Source organism: Hylobates moloch, unplaced genomic scaffold (genome assembly GCF_009828535.3).
Source record: "Hylobates moloch isolate HMO894 unplaced genomic scaffold, HMol_V3 SCAFFOLD_15, whole genome shotgun sequence".
NCBI classification, from domain to species: Eukaryota; Metazoa; Chordata; class Mammalia; order Primates; family Hylobatidae; genus Hylobates; species Hylobates moloch.
Genome location: NW_026652290.1, coordinates 49,323,015 through 49,339,680, shown reverse-complemented (window position 1 = coordinate 49,339,680; position 16,666 = coordinate 49,323,015).

The window sequence follows — 16,666 nt, the reverse complement described above, 5'->3', positions numbered from 1 at the left end:
TATCACCCAGGCCTTGTATTCCAAGCCCAGGCGTGCACATGTCATCCCACTGGCAGCTGGGAGTCTTGGTGAGTCTTTAAACAGGGGGGTGAGCTAACCCAGCCTTCACGGAGGTGGTGACATTGGAGCATGTGGTAGTGGCAGCCACAGCAGCTGTTGCTCAGGGAATGGGGAGGTTTTAGGAGGAGAAGTAGCAAATGCTTCCAGAGCTGTGTACTTTGACACGGATCATCTGGTAAATATCCCAGGGAGGTGGATTTCAACTTAGTGTAAGAAAATGCTTTTCCTACAAAGGGAGCTGTGGGAAGGCAGATGAAAGTCCTTTGTCAGCCTAAGAGGGAAAGCCCAGCTCCACCCGGCAGGAGCTCTGTGGCCTCGGGCAAGTCCCTTAATCTGCCTGGTGCCTCAGTGACCTCATGTACAAAATTGGCATTAATTAATTAATGTGAACATTAAATGATATAATGCTTGTTAAGTAGCATAATGTTAATTGGTGAATCTAGGCAAAAGGTGTTTATTGTATTATTCTTGCAACTTTTCTGTTGCTTTAAATTTTTGCAAAATAAAAAGGGGACGGAGGACTGACAGTTCTGCCCTGCAGAGAATACTCAGAAACTGATAGGAGAGGTGGCCACTGGGGAGGGGAGCTGGGTGGTTGACAGGTGACCTACTTTTAATTTTCATTGCAATCCCTTTTGTTTCTGCTGAATTTAGTATTGTGTGCATGTACAACTTGTTTAAAATATATATGTGTATATATATATTCTTTTTTGACGTCCTACCCATGCCTCAAGGCCACCTCCCTTAAAGTGCTCAGCATGTTCTGCTCAGGTCAGTAGGCACATCCAGCACCTGCACTGGACTGGAGGGGTCCACAGTAGGGGCGCAAAGAAGAGTTTCATTCAGCAACTCAGAGGCAGCCTGCCTGGCAGGAGCCCACACTCAAGCAAGTAGAGACAAACAGAAACAGGAGACAGACAAGTTCAATCTGGGGTGTTGTGGGGGCCCACACAGGGGCACCCAGCCCTGTAGGCAGCTTCAGGGAAAGCTCCTGGAGGAGGCAATGACTAGGCCGAGTCTGGAGCTGAGTAAGACCCGGCCAGAGAAGGTGAAGGGAAAGACACGTCAAACTGGGGCACCAATTATAGAGTCTCAGGCCTTGAAACCAAAGGGTGTGTTCATGAACAGAAGCAGCTTTCTATCACTGGGTAGTTCAGAGAGGCAGGAGTGACCAGCATTGAGAGGCACGGGAGGAGTAGTGGATGGTGCAAGCCTAGCCTCTTCAGGGAGACAGGTATGGTTTTTGCTGTTAATACTATTTCATCTCCATTTTATAGAAAACACACATGAGGCTCAGGACATATCAGGAACTTGCCTGTGGTCACAATTATAGATCCTACAGGTGAAGATTTGAGCCCACACAGGCCGGCACCGGAGCTGCCTGGGCCCAGGGCAGTCATCAATTTTGAATTTTTTTCGGCTGAGCACTTAGGTAAGGGCTGCTGATCTGGAGAATGAATCAGGGGCAAGGACTGAGAGAGCTGCAGAGGAGAGAGGGTAGCAGCCTGACTAGGATAGGGTCAGTGGGAGGCAAGGGAATGAATTTGGAAAATGTTTAGGAGGTAGAATCAATTAGTTGTGCTCCTCTCCAAAACCCTCAGGGTAGAGTGGGGACTTGGTTGCTACTCCATTTCCCCTTTCTAGTTCAGTGCCTGGCATAGAGCAGGGGCTCAAAAACACCCCATGGGGGCAGGGCGCGGTGCCTCACGCCTGTAGTCCCAGCACTTTGGGAGGCCGAGGCAGGTGGATCATGAGATCAGGAGTTCGAGACCATCCTGGCTAACACAGTGAAACCCCGTCTCTACTAAATATACAAAAAATTAGCCAGGCGTGGTGGCAGGTGCCTGTAGTCCCAGCTACTAGAGAGGCTGAAGCAGGAGAATGGCATGAACCCGGGAGGCGGAGCTTGCAGTGAGCCGAGATCATGCCGCTGCACACCAGCCCGGGCAACAGAGTGAGACTCTGTCTCAAAAAAACAAAACAAAACAAACAAAAAAAACACCCCATGGGTGAATGGATGAAAAGTCATCATTCCACCTTGTATTGTAATATCTCCTCCACCAGATTATGAAATCCATACCGACAGAGTCTGTGTCTCCATAACCTTGGGTTCCCTTTCCAGGGGCGTAGAACAGCACTTTGCATGAAGTTCAATACTCAGTGTAAACAGGTAAAGATTCACTGGGCTGTATGCTTTTTTCACTGCATTGTGTACACCTCAGTGTATAGTGTTTATCTCAAAAAAGCAAATAAGCAAGCAAGCAAGCAAGAAAAGGCCGCTCAGGTGAGCCCCAAATGCAGGTAAGTCTTGATTTGTGGCTCTGACTGCCATCCTGGGAAGTTTTCCCTGTGTCCTGTTAGGGAGCAGAATTTACACACACATAACCAGAGGTAACCACTATTTTGATCTCCATCACCATAGATGAGTGGAATCCGCTGCGAGCTATGCCCGGCTCTTCTCATTCAACAGTATGCCTGTGAAATTCATCAATCCACACGGCTACTGTATGTATCAGTACTTCATTCTTTTTCATTGCTGCCTGGTAGTCCCTTGTGTGGAAATACTACAATTTATCTGTCCATGTTCCTGTGGATAGACATTCAGGATGTTTCCAGTTTGGGGCCATTATGAATAATGCTACGAATATCTTTGTGCTTGTCTTTGGTGGACATAAGCACTTCTTTCTTTCTTTTTTTTTTTTTTTTTTTGAGATGGAGTCTCGCTCTTTCACCCAGGCTGGAATGCAGTGGCACGATCTTGGCTCACTGCAAGCTCCACCTCCTGGGTTCAGGCCATTCTCCTGCCTCAGCCTTCTGAGTAGCTGGGATTACAGGCACCTGCCACCACGCCCGGCTAATTTTTTTTTGTATTTTTTTAGTAGAGACGGGGTTTCACTGTGTTAGGATGGTCTCGATCTCCTGACCTCGTGATCCGCCTGCCTCGGCCTCCCAAAGTGCTGGGATTACAGGCATGAGCCACCGCGCCCGGCCAAGCACTTACTTCTATTGGGAATACCCAAGAGTAGGGATGGCTAAGTTTTGGGAAGTGAATGTTTAACCTGATGGGAAACTGCCAAGCAGTTCTCCACACCTGAGAGCTGGGCTCTCATCTCGCCCTTTTTCTGCTAATCATTGATAATACAATTCATCTGGAGGAATGTGTGACTGCTACAGGTTTCCAGGGCCTCCCATTGTGTATCTGTTGGAGTGCACGAATCTATTTTGTCATTGCTATTGAAACAGGGTCTTACTCTGTCGCCCAGGAGTGCAGTGGTGTGATCTGGGCTCACTGCAGCTTTGACCTCCCAGGCCCAAGTGATCCTCCTACCTCAGCTTCCCAAGTAGCTGGGACTACAGGAGTGTGCCACCTTGCTTGCTAATTTTCCTGTAGAGACGGGGTCTCACTATGTTGCCCAGGCTGGTCTTGAACTCCTGGGCTCAAGAGATCCTCCTGCTTCAGCCTCCCAAAGAGCGGGGATTACAGATATGAGTCACTGTGCCCAGCCGAAGAATCTGTTTTTAAAATATTTCTGCTAGGCAAGTTTTGGAAATAGTGGGTGGAGCTGTGGTTCTCAAATCCTGGGGGATTAAAAAAATTCCTACTCTGGAGGCCGGGTGCAGTGGCTCAGGCCTGTAATCCCAGCACTTTCGGAGGCCGAGGCAGGTGGATCACTTGAGGCCAGGAGTTCGAGACCAGCTTGGCCAACATGGCAAAACTCATCTCTACTAAAAATACAAAAATTAGCTGGGCATCATGGTGCAGGCCAGTAATCCCAGCTACTTGGGTGGCTTGAACCTGGGAGGCAGAGGTTGCAGTAAGCTGAGATTGTGCCATGGTGCTACTACAGCCTGAGTGACAGGGCTAGACCCTGTCTCAGGAAAAAAAAAAAAAAATCCTATTCTGGTCCATTTCCAGATATTCTGATTTAATTGGTGTCTGTAAAGGCTCCTCGGGGGATTCTCATAGCCACACAGGAGTTCGAACCACTGGATAAAGGAGGGTGGAAAGACAAAGGCTCTGGTGTGGTGTGTCTCAGCCAGCTATTGCTGCAGAACCACCCCACCCCACAAAGCAGAGTGGCTTGAGCACTGTTTTCTTGTCTCTCTGGTTCTGAGAGTTGACTGGGCTCTGCCCGGCAGTCCTGCTGGTCTTGCTTGCTGTAAGTGTGGCTGCATGGTAGCTGGGGGAGGTCACTGGAGGCTGGACTGAGACAGGGCTGGCTGGACCTTCGTCCTCTCCTTGCAGCCTCAGAGCCTCTCCTTTCCCCATGGCTTCCCCTTCTGCTCTGCGTGCAGCACCTCAGTGTTCCCCAGAGCAAAGAAGCAGAAGTGCCCATCCTCCTAAACGCCAGGCCTGGCACTCGACTGCATGCCATTAGTTAGCACACGGCACAGGATGTCCCAGACTCGAGGTTGGGGGCCCACAGGGGTGTGAGCCCCAGGAGACGTGGTTCACTGGGGCCACCATTGAGACTAGCTACCATAAATAGTAGCCATGTCATAGGAGTATTGTGAGGACTAAAAAAATATATATATGTGACGTGCTTAGAACAGTCCCTGAAACACGGTGTGAGCTCAAGAACTATCAGCATGTATTAGTATGCCTATAACCCCTATGCCAGGGGTTGGCAGATTTTTTCTGTAAAGGGCCAGATACTAAATATTTTAGCCTTGTCAGGCCATATGGTCTCTGTCGAAACTACTCAGCTTTGATATTGTCATGTGCAAGCATCCATAGACAATACATAATGAAGGGGCGCAGCTGTATTCCAATCATACTTTATTTAAGTAGTAAGTGGTGGGCTGGATTAGGCTGTTTCTTGGGTCCCCTCTTTTCCTGTTGCTCGGGCCTCCCTCGCCTGGACAGTCTCTCTGAAATGTTGGTCTCCCTGTCCCAGCCAGCACCTGTCAGCACTCAAGAATTCATGACCATCGAGCACTGACAGTGTGCCAGGCTGTGTGCTGTGTGCTGGGCATTCGTCACGTCGAATCTCACTAAGTCCAGCTGTCATCATTTGAAATTAGCTCTGGCAGCGCTGGTGGTGCCTGATGGGAGTCCTTAGTGCCCACCCCCCATCATCCATCAATCCCCTGAAAGCCACCCCAAATAAATATATATTTTGTAAATGTAGCTTCGAAAAAAATCTCCTAGGCCCTTTCCAGTTGCCACCCCAGAATTAGTATTATCCTCAGGTTACAGATGAGAAAACTGAGGCACGGACAGGTCAAGTATTCAAGGCCATACAACAGTAAATGGTAAGACTGGGATTCAGACATGGCAGTATCTTCGTGAGCACTGCTCTACATAACCTCCAGCCCAGGTAGCTGCACGTGGCCCTGACAGCATCGGGGGCTGGGCCCCACCCTTCCCTGGAAGCAAGACCACAAGATCTCTGAGGCCCTTTCCAGCTATGACTCCATGAGGCTTTTCTACAGCAGGCAACAAATGACAATAGTCTCCAGATGTGCACTAGGAGAGAATGTAGTGCACTTTACACAGAAAGTCCACCAGAAGGGCAAGTTGGACATGTTATTTAAATTTTAAGTCTGTGACCACTTTGACATAGTGATTCCACTTCTAGAAAGATAGGTTGTAAAATTGCTCACACAGATACACAGATATTATGTACAAGGATGTTCATTCCATCATTGTTCTTAATAGCAAAAATTGGAGACACTCCAATTGTCTGTCATTAGAGGATTGGATGAATAAATTATGGCTCTTTGATACAGGGGAGTACCATGGAACTAGTTGTTAAAGACTGAGATAGTGTTGACATGGCCAACCATCTCAAAATATGGTGAAGTGAAAAGCTGTTGGAGAAATGGTATGCATTGTAGTAGCTCATCCTTGTTTTAAGAGTGTGTGTGTTAGCAATATTCACAGTTAGTGTTTGCATGGAGAAGGTCAGGGGCACATACATCTAACTGTTCATTGCAGTTAACCCTGGGAGGTGAAAGAATGGGGACTCACACTTAAGCTAGAGATTTATATCATGTTTAAAATTTTTAATACAAGCTTTTGTTTTCTTACTAATATAGAGAAAATCATATAATGAAGGTGGATGTATCCATTACCCAGCTTCCATATCAACTCAGGACAAGTCTTGTTTCAACCATACTCCCTCATCCACTGTGTGTGTCTGTAAAAGATAAGAACTATTTTCAAAGAATAGCTATAATACCATTATCACACCTAAAAAAAAATAATTCTTTAATATCATTAAATGCCCAGTGAGTGATTTCCAGTTATCTCCTAAAAACAGAAATTATTTTTGTAATAAGAAAAAAAAGGCTGAAAAAGATAAAATTGTCAATCCAAAGAGCAGATTAGTACAAGTTTCCCGGAACTTTGTTTAGTGATGCTTATCAAGAGCCTTAACAATGTGCTTACCTTTTGCCCTAGTAATCCCAACCTGTGAATTTATTCTAAGAAGAAAAAAGAACATTGAAGAGGTATACAAACATTGTTCACTAGAGTGTGCAGTGTCTGTTACAGAGAAGTTGTTTGAAAACTATTTGTTGAGGCCAGATGTGGTGGCTTACATCTGTAATAGTAGTACTTTGGGAGGCTGAGGCAGGAGGATTGCTTGAGGCCAGGAGTTCCAGACCAGCCTGAGCAACATAGCAATACCGCATCTCTACAAAAACATTTTTAAAAAATTAGCCAGGCATGGTGGCTCATGCCCATAATTCTAACTACTTGGGAGGCCAAGACAGGAGGGTTGCTTGAACCTAGGATTTCGAGGCTATAGTGAGCTATGATCACATCACTAAAACTCCAGCCTGGATGACAGAACAAGACCCTATCTCAAAAGAAAAAAAAAAACAACACAATTTTTGTTGAATTTGAAGTTGAGCTCCTGCTGTGGTCTGCAGCTTTGTTTGTAAAAGAAAAGCTGAAAGTCATGGAAGTGTGTGACATTATGGTACTGGCTAAATAAATGAGGGCAGATCCATATAATGAAACATTGTTCTGTCATATAAAATCAGATTCTAATAATACACATAGATAACCACCCCTTCCAAGAGGCAGAACTTCATCCTCATCCTCTAATGGACTATGGAAAGAAGAAAAACAGTCCTTTTACAGTGAAGAAACTCAGCAGATGCTCCCTCAACATAGCTGGTGGTAAGTCTTGTGGCTACTGGGTACACCCTGATACAATGACAGGGGCACCTCACCTCTGTGGTCTTTTACCCAAAAACTAATAACCTCAGTCTCATGAGAAAAACATCAGACAAACTCAAATGAGGGGCATTCTACAAAATATGTGAGCAGCACTCTTCGAATGTGTCAAGGTCGTGAAAAACAAGAAAAGACTCAGAACTGTTAGGGACCAGAGGAGCCTCGGGAGATGACAGAGACTGAATGCCACGTGGGATGCCAGATGAGATCTTGGAACAGAAAAAGGGCATTAGTGGGAAACTGGCGAAATCCTAATAGAGTCTGTCGTCCAGCTAATAATGTTTTACTAATGTTAACTTTTTAGTTTTGACAAATGTAGCATGGTTATGTAAGATGTTCACAATAGGGGAAGGTGGGGGAAGAGTATGGGAACTTTGTGGAACTTTGCTGTAAATCTAAAATCACTAAACAAAAATTATTCAAAAAATCAGGGTGTAGATATTTATTAGTATAGAAATGTATTCACAACATATTAAGGGGAAAGTATGTATGGCCTCACATAGTTTTTGCCGAATGAGGCCATATTTGTAAAAACTCTAATAACAAGGTATATGTCCACATGAATGTGTATATATGCACATGTAGGCTGGGCACGGTGGCTTACGCCTGTAATCCCAGCACTTTGGGAGGCCAGGGTGGGTGGATCACCTGAGGTTAGGAGTTCGAGACCAGCCTGGCCAACATGGTGAAACCCCATCTCTACTAAAGATACAAAAAAATTAGCCAAGCATGGTGGTGTGCGCCTATAATCCCAGCTACTCGGGGGGCTGAGGTAGGACAATCTCTTGAACCGGGGAGGTAGAGGTTGCAGTGAGCTGAGATGGCGCCACTGCATTCCAGCCTGGGTGACAGAGCAAGACTCCATCTAAAATAAAATAAATAAATATATATATATATATATGTACATGTACATACACACAGGGACACAGGGCTGCATATGTATGTGTATGTGCATATCTAGCCATTCATGAACAATGTTTGTGTACTTTTTAAATTTTTTTTTCTTAGGATAAATTCATGGGTTGGGATTGCTAAGTCAAAAGATAAACACATTGGTAAGGCTCTTGATAAGTATCACTAAACAAAGCACCAAGAAAGTTGTAGTAATCTGCTCTCTGGATGGACATGTTTTTCTTCTTCAAGATGTGCAGGGAAGCATGTAGTTCCAGGGTTGCACACTCAGAGGCCTCTAGGGCCAGGCAGGTGGCAGCAGTGGCCTCAGTGAGCTGGGGTGTCCATGCTCCTACAACAGGCAGCAGCTCCATGGCCTCGGTCGTAGCCGTCTGTCCTACAGGATTTGGGCCTTGTCGTGATCGATCTTTTAATTTTCCAAAAGAAATCAGAAATCGAGGTTGTTGCACAAATTGTCAGGGCCCACTCAGCTGTGGGGAGGGGGCCTTCAGGGTCACACAGCCAAGAAGAAGAGGCCTGGGACTCAAGAGGCAGGCAACACAGGCCACAGGCTGGGCTGTCCCTACCCTGGCCCCACCATCTGCACCAAGCCTGGAGGACAGCCAGCTGGCCGGGGGAGGGAGGGGCAGCAGCTCTTCCGGCCTGCGTGCCTGCGTGCGGCCAGGCTAGGGACTGGAGGTTTGCTCAGAGTCCACAGGAGTGGGGGCTGACACTTTCTAGTTCACCATATCACTTCAGGGGCTGTGACTTGTGGGTGTGTGTAAGAGTCATGGATATATCATCTCCTTATGTGTCTGTGTTTGTGCATGTCCGGGGGGCAGTCTGGCTATTTCTGAGGGTGTCTCTGGGAATGACCACATTATGTGTCTACGTACATGTTGGCCTGTTTATCTGGGGGTCTGACCTGCATCTCTGACTTGTGAATATGCGTGTGAATTGTACAGATGCATCCATCTTTGCATGTCATATGATCTGTGAGATGATGGTACATATTTATGTGTGTTTGTGGACAACTGGGCTATCTGGCTGGCCCCATTGCATATATATCTGGGCTTCTATGTGATTGTCTATGCGTGTCATTGTGTGTGTGTCTTCTGTCTGAGCTTTGTATGTTTGCATGTCTGTTTTATGTATGCAGGTCCATGTGTCATATCTATGCATGTTTGAGCTTGGCAAGTTGCCTCATACCTATAATCCCGACACTGGGAGGCTGAGGCAAGAGGATCGCTTGAGGCCAGGAGTTTGAGACCAACCCGGACAGCATGGTGAGACCTCATCCCTACAAAAAAATTAAAAATTAGCTGGGCATGGTGGCACACACCTGTAGTCCCAGCTACTTGAGAGACTGAGGTGGGGGGATCGCTTGAGCCCAGGAAATTGAGGCTGCAATGAGCTAGGATGGTGTGACTGCACTCCAGGCTGGGCGACAGAGTGAGAACTTGTCTCTAAAAATAGAAATGATAAATAGAATAAGGTAAGTGCTTGTCTGTGCCTATGCCTCTGCACAAGTGCATGTCAGCATGCATAGTTGTGTGTTGTGTCCAGCTGAGTAGGCACATGTGCATGTGTGTGAGTGTTGGATGCTGGGGCAGTCAGGGTTTGAGTCACTCACAGTCAGCACCCGCTCCTCACTTCCTCATGCCTGGTTCCTACAGGTCCCCACAAGAAGCATGTAGGGTCCAAGCACCCCCTGCCACCTCTGAACCCTGAGCACAGGCACGAGAAGGTAAGGGTGGCCGACTACAGGGCCCAGGCTTGGAGGACCCTGGAACTGACTCCTGGTGCACGCACCACAACTGCCGGCCTGCCCTGGCCTGGCTCCTGGGAAACACTTGCCCTTGGCCAACTGGAGAGCTGTTGATTTGGGACACAGCCCCACAGCGGCCACCACTTTATCCCACCCTCAAATACTTCCTAAGGCCATTTGTTGCTAGGAGATGGGTACAGGCAGCCTGCTTTGATGGCTGTCTAGACACAGGCTCCAGGGACAGGAAGCCTGTCTGGCCCCTTTCCTATAAGGTGGCTGGGGAGGCTGGGGGTGGGCATCGGGGATGAAGGATAGATGGGGCAGCTTGGGCAGAGTAAGCAGCAGGAAGTCTCAGAGCCTTAGGAGCAGAGGGGCCCTGGTACCCCTTGGTCAGGATGCTAAGCCCAGAGAGGGCAAGATCCTGACTTGAGGTTACACAGCAACAATCCCCAGCAGAACTAGCATTCCTTTTGGAGAAATTCAGAGTTGGTGGCCCCAGGAGTCATTCATTCACTCATGCATTCATGCATTCATTCATTCATTCATTCAGCAATTACATATTGAGCACCTACTATATGCCAGGCCCACTTCTAAGCCCTGGCATACAGCAGTGGACAAGACGGAGGTGATCCTCACCTCACGAAGCTGATACTCTGGTCAGAGAGACAGAAAACAAGTGAAGTAAGATCACATCACTTTGTGCTAAGGTCTAATAAATAAAATTACACCATGTAGAACATTGGAGTCGCTCTATCCAAATGGTGGCCACTAGCCCCATGTGGCTATATGAGTTTCAAGTAATTGGAGTAATTGAAAATTAAGAGTCCAGTTCCTCCATTGCAGTAGCCACATTTCAGGGGCTTGTTAGCCACACGGGGCCGGTAGCTTCTGACAGAGGCTGGTGACAGTGGACAAAGAGCACTTCCATCACAGAAGGAGCCGCCGGACAGGGCTGGTGTGGGGAGTGGACAGAAGGCTGGGGGCTGGATGGCTGAGGACAGTGACATCTGGGCTGTCCTGCTGAGAAGGGGAGGCCACATGGCGATGCACCGGGGGGAGGGGACAGCAGGTGCAATGCTGGCCAGGTGGGGATGTGCTTGGTATGTTCAAGGGACAGAAAGCACAGAGGCAGCAAGGGGAGAGGAGAGAGAGGTGGGGTTTGGGAGGTCAGCGGGGGGTCTCTGGGGCCTGGGTAAGGAGTTTCTGCTTTATGTGGAAGGTGTCAGGAAGACATGGGGGGGAGGGGTTAAGCAGGTGAGTGGCATGGTTTTAACAATAGATGGAGAATGGATTTGTGGGGGCAAGAGTGGAAGGAAGGAGCCCTAGGGAGGAGGCTACTGTGTCACAGAGAGGAAGGTGACTGAGACCTGGGAGATATGGGAGCCGGGGGTGGGCAACAGCCATCATAGCCCAAGCCTCAGAGTTCTGGATCCAGCTGTGCCTGAAGCTACGGCTTGCTTGATCCCCCCTCTCCCTCCTTCCTCCTCTTGGTTGCTGGGCACTGACTTGAACACCCCTCATTACTACCACCCACCTATCCCCTCCCTCACAAAACCCCCGACTGTCTCTCCTCCTGTCCCTGTGCAGAGCACTCAGACAGGACCTAGGCTTCCCTCAGTGCCCTGGGTCAAGTTTCTTTTGCAGGGCTTTGCCCCTCTCATCGCATCCCAGGGTTGATAAGATAGCCCTGTCTAGTCACCTTGGGGTCCTGGGAAAATACCTTAGGCCACCTGGTGTTTCACTGACTTTCCCCACCAGGATGCTTTCCTGGAGCTGTGAGCAGGAGGCAGGAGGAACCAGCTGGCTCTGGGTCTGGGGGGTGGGAGTGACTAAAAGAGAAGGCTCAGCTTCAGTTGCAAAGTCCCCCAGAGAGACTTTGGTTTGTTTGTGGAAGAACTTCCCTGTATAAAAGGACCGATGTCATCCTCGTGCATTCGTGCATTCGCAGTGGAGGGGATCCCCTAGGACCCTAAGAATGAGGTGGAAAACCTGCTCCCTAGGGCAGGCGTCCAGAAGCCGGCTCTGCTTCTCAAACGCTGGGCACTCATTCCCCCTCAGGATCTTTGCAGCTGCAGTTCCCTCTGCCTGGAATGCTGTTCCCCCAAGACCCCAGGTGGCTTCTCCATCTCACTGCAAAATCTCCTCCTGAGCAGTTGTGTGGATTGCCTGATGAGCACGGCTTCCTCCTCGGAAGCACCTTGTTTTGTTTCCGGTACTAGAACACCAGCTCCACAAGGGCAGGGCGGTTGTTGATTTTGTTTTTCTCTGTCCCCTCCTGTCTGACACTGTGCCTGGCACATGGTGGACGTTCCCAGTTGGCTTCTGGAATAAGCAGATGTCTGGGGTGAGTGTGGGCAGGTGGCTGCCATGCATACAGAGCCTGCCAGGCCAGCGGGCTCAGACTCACCCTCTCACTACACCCTCCTAATGGGGATCAGGACTTTGAGGCTTGGAGAGGTGAGGTCACTCACCCGAGGTTGCACAGGCAGTATGTGGTGGGCCTGGTCTGGAGAGGTCTGGAGAGGACTCTGGAGGGGTGGAGGCTGGGCCAGGGCCTGGGGACACACTGCCTTTCCACATACAGCTCTCCATCTGGCCCTGCTTCCTTTGCCAAGTCCCACCTGGGGCTTCCCCGGCCACCTTGGGTCCTCAGGTACAGTCACCACTGCAGCAGACTGTCCTGTGGTGCACAGCAGCAGGCCCTGCAGCCCAGATTCACACAGCAAGCAAATGAGGCATAGCTGAAAAACGTGCGCATGGTGGCCTCAGTCCACATTGGGTGGACCCAGCCCTGGACAGGCATGTGGCTCCACCCATCACTGGGCAGGCAGCCCTGCCTCCTGAGTGCAGGCTTACGTCAGCAGGGGGGACTGGGGCAGCCTCTCCGAAGAATGCAGCTCATTGTCAGCGACGGGGCAGGATTCCTTCACAATGGCCACACCCTGAGGCAAGTCTGTCCAGGCGGACAAGTGCAGCTGAGTGAGGCGCCCAAGGAAGGCTGACCCCCTCTGCCCTGTGATGGTCCAGCAGCTCCAGGAAAAAGGACCAGAGTACCCATTGCCACCTGACCTTGCAACCACACACACGTGTGACTTTTATAATGAGAGAAAAAAATACATGTTATAAAAACAACTTCTGTATGACTTGCCCAATGCCAGGATTATTCTAAGTATGGACCCTTTTTTTCATTAACTTAAAAAAAATGTTTGAGATAAGATCTTGTCCTGTCACCCAAGCTGGAGGGCAGTGGTGTGATCATAGCTCACAGTATCTTGGAACGTCTAGACTCAAGGGATCCTCCTGCCTCAGCCTCCTAAAGTTCTGGGATTACAGGTCTGAGCCACCGCAACCGGTTTAAGCCCATATCTTGATCCTCACAACAACTGTCTGAGGAGGAAGTATTATCCTTACTCACATTTTGCAGATGGGGAAACTGAGGTCTGGGTAACTGGCCCACATTCACACAGCCAGGAAGCGGGGGGCCAGGATTCACACCCAGTGTGGCCCAGTGTCCTCCTGGCTCCTGAGCAGCACCACACACAGCTTTCAGAATCTTGCACACAGCCGTCACTCTGGAACCATAGAGTAGGGCTAAGAAAACGAGGCGTGAGGGTTGAGTTCCACCTACCCGTCCACAGGGCCTGGTCCAGAATTTGCTCAAGATCTTTATTGAACAAATGACACAGCATACCATGATGGCAAAAAGGCCAGGCTCTGGTTGAATTTCAAGAACAGGCAAAGGCGGGTGTGGCAGCTCACACTGGTAATCCCAGCACTTTGAGAGGCTGAGGTGAAAGGATCTCTTGAGACCAGGAGACCAGCCTGGGCAACATGGAAAAACCCTGCCTCTAAAAAATACAAAGATTAGCTGGGTGTGATTGTGCGCCTCTTGTAGTCCTAGCTACTTGGGAGGCTGAGGTGGGAGGATCACTTGAGCCTGGGAGGTTGAGGCTGCAGTGAGCAGTGATTGCAGCACTGCACTCCAGCCTTGGCAACAGAGTGAGACCCCCATCTCAAAAAATAAAGAAATACATACATATATAAATAAATAAATGCTGGCTGGGCACAGTGGCTCACGCCTGTAATCCCAGCACTTTGGGAGGCCGAGTCGGGTGGATCACAAGGTCAGGAGTTCAAGACCAGCCTGGCCAACATGGTGAAACCCCCGTCTCTACTAAAAATACAAAAATTAGCTGGGTGTGGTGGCGCACCCCTGTAATCCCAGCTGCTCGGGAGGTTGAGGCAGGAGAATCGCTTGAACCTGGGAGGCAGAGGTTGCAGTGAGCCGAGATTGTGCCACTGCGCTCCAGCCTGGGAGACAGAGAGAGACTCTATCTCAAAAAAATTAATTAAAAATAAATAAATAAATGTTATTGTATATATTTAAGGTATAAAGGCTATATTATATATAAAGATAGTAAAAGTATAACTATAATGAAACAAATGAACAGATCCATCATCTGAGATGTTAATAGTGACCCGTAGTTTTTGCTTTTGTGGCAGGAACAGCTAAAATCTAAACATGAATCCCACGAACTGTGCAACTTTCTTACCTATGGTTCCCATGCTGTACATTAGATCTCTAGGCTTGTTTTGTTCTTTGTGTGTATTTGACTTTTTTTCTTCGATTCCACACATAATTTCCTCTTCTTTTTTTTTTTTTTGAGACAGAGCCTCGTTCTGTGGCCCAGGTTTAGTGCAGTTAGCGCAATCTCGGCTCACTGCAACCTCCATCTCCCTGGTTCAAGCGATTCTCGTGTCTCAGCTTCCGAGTAGCTAGGACTACAGGAGTGCTGCCACACCCGGCTAAGTTTTGTATTTTTAGTAGAGATGGGGGTTTCACCATGTTGGCCAGGCTGGTCTCAAATGCCTGACTTCAAGGGACCCTCCCACCTCGGCCTCCCAAAGTGCTGGGCTTACAGGTGTGAGCCACTGTGCCTGGCCTAATTTTTTTTAATGAATAAGAAATGCAGGCTCTGGAACCTGGCTTAAATCTCTGCTACTTTTGGCTGGGTGACCTTGGTTTCTCTGCTCCTGTTTCGTCATGTGTATGTTTGGGGGTGATCCTACTACTGTAACAACAATGGATTATCCAGAGCAGAAGTGAGGCACCAAGCACCCAGTGCCGTGCCTGGCACATAGGAAGTGTCAATGAATTGGTAGCAATGATTGATAATGAGATTTACACCGTGAGCCACGAGACATTTACCTACAAATATTAGCCAAGCACTGCGTGTGCCAGACCCTGGGCTGGGCTCTGGGGATAAAGCAGGAAACGGAACAGACCCAGCCCCTTTGCTCAGGGAGCTGACATTCTAGCGCCTTTGCTGTCAGCAACAGCTCACCGTGACTTGCCCACAGCTGCACAGCTAGAAGTGCTTCAGGGGACCCAAGCCTGGCCCCTCTGTGGGGGAAGCATATGCTTTTGCTGCCTGTGCTTGGAGTATTCCTGAGGTCCTGACAGACAGTCCCTGCCCAGCCCAGGGATCCTCTGCCTGTCACCTCCAGAGAGGTGGGACAGAAATCCTGGGAGCTCAGAGCAATAAGGGCTGTGAGTTAGTGAGTGACACCCACTGCTGGGCTCCAGGAGGGAGAGTAGAGGGTGCTCTGCCTCTCTGCAGGGTCTCCAGGGGAGCCAGGCCCACAGCGAGGCCCCATTCACTAACATAGGTCACTTTGGCCTCTCTCCCTCAGGTCTACCTCCTCCCTCCTCTACCGGTGTTTCCTGGGACCATATGTCCCCCAAAATAACTTGTCCCCAATCCTTGTCAGAGCCTGCTTTTGAGGGTGCCCCTTAACAGAGCCAGCCATGGGCCATGTGGGGTGACATATCAGAGGGAGTGGGGATGCCCCTGGCCAGGGGTGTGGGCCCGGCTGCCCTCTGGGACAGCTAGACAGGAGCCCTGTTCTTTCTCAGGAAGGTTCTGCAGAGAGCAAGCGGCCTGGCTGTGGACTCGGTCAGCTCCTGGCTTTTGGAGATGCTGCCTGGCTGCTCTCCCAACCCTGAGTCCCTCAGGAGGCCATGGTCACCAAAGGGAGGGGGCTGGCTTTCAGCAGGACCATGTGGTTGGCCCTGACCCAAGGGAGAGGGGCCTACCCATGTGGGGCATGTGGGATGGAGTCAGGTACTTCCCAACAAGCTTGGCTGGAGCCCTGCTCGAGAAATGGGGTGCCTCAGGGTCTCCTGCTGCCTGCCTGCCCTGAACTCTGGCCCCAGGCTCTGTCCTTGCTAATAGCCTCTGGACAGCAGGCGGAAGCCCAGAGCTCTGTGGCCTTCCCTGAGCTCTCCGAGGCCTGCCCTGGCTCCCCCTGCCCCTACGCTTTCTGCCTGTGCTTTATACTTGGGATCTCGGGGGCTTCGTGGCACCAAGGGCCTACCAGGCTTTTCGGGGATTTAGCATTGGGGACCACAGGGCATAGGGTGGGTAGGATCAGGCACCCAGGTGGGGAAAAGAGCCCTCTCGGACGGCCAGGGAGATGCTGCCAGCCTGGATCCCAATGTCGTGGATGTTCTCAGTTCATCCTTCTTGCCACGAATCCCCCAAATGGCATCAACAGCCACAGCAACAGGAGCAATAATGATCTCTCTTTATGTGGAGATGGGCTCTTTACAGAGGTCATCAAGTTAAAATGAGGTCAGTAGTGTGAGCCCTTATCCAGCATGACCCGTGTCCTTATAAAAAGGGGAAGTTTGGGTCCCGGCGTGGTGGCTCACGCCTGTAATCCCAGCACTTTGGGAGGCCAAGGTGAGGAGATCA